This window comes from Daktulosphaira vitifoliae, unplaced genomic scaffold, assembly GCF_025091365.1.
Source record: "Daktulosphaira vitifoliae isolate Bord-2020 unplaced genomic scaffold, ASM2509136v1 Scaffold_1, whole genome shotgun sequence".
In the NCBI taxonomy this organism is placed as follows: Eukaryota; Metazoa; Arthropoda; class Insecta; order Hemiptera; family Phylloxeridae; genus Daktulosphaira; species Daktulosphaira vitifoliae.
Genome location: NW_026099572.1, coordinates 45,148,034 through 45,151,708, shown reverse-complemented (window position 1 = coordinate 45,151,708; position 3,675 = coordinate 45,148,034).

Below are 3,675 nucleotides of genomic sequence, written 5' to 3'. Positions count from 1 at the left end.
ATTTTGAATCCCTCTTGTGGGCAGGTAAAGGGTTAGATTTATAAAAAAAACCAAATGATAGATAAAGACATGCATCTAAATAAAAAAAAATATACTGATTTGGTCATTTTTGATAAAATTATAACAGTTAACAAAGTTATAAGTTTTATACATTGTACTACAAGGAACTTTCATCAGAAACAAAAACATAATATTCTAAATCAACTTTTCGCGATGTTTTCAAATTTGCAATTAGACTTTTTCTATCACTTCTAAGTTTTAATATTATTAAAAAATAGTATTTACATATAAAAAGAAATAATTAAGAACAAAAAAAATTGTTTTAAATTAATACTGATTTTGATTATTAATAAGTTAAAAATAAGGAAAATGACATATTTCACCTATTTTTTTAATCGTTTAAAGTTGATTGTTGTAAATGTTTATAATAAAAAAAAAAAAATTTATTTTACCATAACTTTTAGCTCAATTGGTAAGTTTGACATTGACATCATTAAATAGAAAATTTTATGACAATTAAAAAAATTGTATCGTTAAGATCAATATGCAGTCAGAAAGTTTTATAATTACTATTTATTGTAAATTTATCAGAAAAGCTCATTATTTTTTGCATTTTTATCGTAATAGAACACTTAAATAGAAATCATAGTAATCATTTCTAAGTAATTTTTGATATTTAAAAAGATTCTACTATTGAAATATCCAGAACTGAATTAATTTTAATGATTTACTTTAACTAAAAAAAAAAAAGTTAATATTTTGAATCCCTCTTGTGGGCAGGTAAAGGGTTAGATTTATAAAAAAAACCAAATGATAGATAAAGACATGCATCTAAATAAAAAAAAATATACTGATTTGGTCATTTTTGATAAAGTTATAACAATTAACAAAGTTATAAGTTTTATACACTGGACTACAAGGAACTTCCATCAGAAACAAAAATATACTATTCTAAATCAACTTTTCGCGATGTTTTAAAATGTGCAATTAGACTTTTTCTATAACTTCTAAGTTTTAATATTATTAAAAAATAGTTTTTACATATAAAAAAAAATAATTAAGAACAAAAAAAATTGTTTTAAATTAATACTGATTTGATATAATATTTAATATTAATTTGATTATTAATAAGTTAAAAATAAGGAAAATGACATATTTAACCAATTTTGTTAATCGTTTAAAGTTGATTGTTGTAAATGTTTATAATAAAAAAAAAAAATTTATTTTACCATAACTTTTAGCTCAATTGGTAAGTTTGACATTGACATAATTAAATAGAAAATTTTATGACAATTAAAAAAATTGTATCGTTAAGATCAATATGCACTCAGAAAGTTTTAAAATTACTATTTATAGTAAATTTATCAAAATGGCTCAATATTTTTTTGCATTTTTATGGTAATAGATAACTTAAATAGAAGTAATAGTAATAATTATCTAGTAACTTTTGTTGTTTGTAGAAAAGATTCTACAATTGAAATATTGAGAACTTAATTAATTTTAATGATTTACTTTAACTAAATGTACCAATCAAAACAAAGTTGTTAAAAAGATTTACTCAATTGAGTTTATTATAAAATTTGATTATATTTGTAAAAATCAATTGTTAATTCAGGAGAAAAAACAATCATTTTTTTTAGAAATGATTTATATAGCAACACGTTAGAAAAAAATTTGAATATTATAGTCTAATAGTAGCACACACAAACAGAGTAATAAAATTATTAAATTACAAAGTAAAATGATTTAATTTTGTAGTTGAAACCTATCATATCAAACTTCATTCGTTAATAAATATTTTGAAAACATTAGAAATGAATGATTTTAATTGTCTTTATGGAGAACAAGGAATAACTAACTGTTTAATTGATAAATTTAAATTTTTTTTCAATTTTTGAGGGTAATATCTTCAACTAGATACGAATTGTAGTAATTTGACGTATCGTTGAAAAAAGTAGGTCAAGTTAGAGCAGAGAAAATAAATGATAGTCACAAAAAAATATCTTCTCGGCTTTGCATCGAAGCGAAAACTTAAAATATAGTAAAATAATTTTAATACGAATAAGAAATTTCTTCTTGCAAGGGGCGACTAAAGTGATGGGATCCTTGATCTTTATTGAAGTTATTGAATCTAAATGTATAAAAATCAAACAAGTTAAAAATTTATACTAACTTAAAAAAAATTAAGAAAAAATGCAAAAAATTCATTGCCATACGCGGGTTGGAACTTCGTACCCCAAGCGTGTAAAACATAAGTTTCACCAAGTCGGCAACCGTACGTCGATACTGTCGATACTGAAAAAATTGGCTATTTAAGCTAGTTCAAATTTCAAAGTTATTTTTCTCGACTTAAAAGAAACAAACAAATTTAAATAAGTTTAACTATCTATACTATATCAATTTTAATTTATATAATATTTATGAAAATCTGTACTCCCCTTGTCAGGTATTTTAAAATAAAATAAAATACAAAACCCAGAATTTTAACACAAAAATAGCATATTTTTGCATACGGTAGTCATTTTTACCATGAAGACAAATCCAGAGGTCAAATTTTTTTTTTTCACATTAAAGTATATTACATAAGCTTTAATTTAAGATATATTTAAAAGTGTCAGTATTTCCGGAATACTTTCAAAAATTAAATTGAAAATATCGTAGTAACAATACGCATGTTTAAAGTTTTGACCCCCCTTGTTAAAGGGGTATGATCCGATTTACAAAAAAAGCGTGCCAGATGAAAGGGGTATATAAATATTTATTATAAAAAAATAATAATATTGATCCATACATTTTTCCAAAAGTTATATAAAATATAAATTAAATAATATAACATATAAAATCGAGATTTTTTTCACGGAAATCGTACGTTTTTCTTTAACTTTGATGTCCGTTTTCACCACGAAGACAAGTCCAGAGGTCAAATTTTTTTTTTTCAAATTAAAGTATATTACATAAGCTTTAATTTAAGATATATATAAAAGTGTCAGTCTTTCCGGAACATTTTCAAAAGTTAAGTTGAAAAAGTTCTACTTTCTATACGCATTTTAAAAGGTTTGCACCCCCCCTGTATAAAGGGAAATGGTCCGATTTTAAAAAAAAGTATGTCGAATGAAAGAAGTATATATAAAGTATTTATCATTAAAGAATAAAGTTGATTCATGCATTTTTTAAAAAGTTATAGCAACATAATGTTAAAAAATGTAAAATATAATATCAAGAATTTTTTCACAAAAATAGCATATTTTTGCATACGGTAGTCATTTTCACCATGAAGACAAGTCCAGAGGTCAAATTTTTTTTTTTCAAATTAAAGTATATTACATTAGATTTAATTTAAAATATATATAAAAGTTTCAGTCTTTCCGGAACATTTTCAAAAGTTATGTTGAAAAAAAAAAATTTTTTGTGAAAAAGTTGTCATTTTGAATCCCCTTCTGTGGGCAAAGGGAAAGGGTTAAATTTATAAAAAAAATATATAAAATGATAGGTAAATATCTAAGGTATCTATAAAAAAAAAAATTATATTGATTTGGTCATTTTTAAAAAAGTTATGGCAATTTTAAGTNTAATCATTTTTAAAAAAGTTATGGCAATTTTAAGTAAAAAAAAATGAAAAAATATCGAAAATTAGCGATTTTTAAATTTGTAATTTTTTGGGGGATTTCCCCCGTT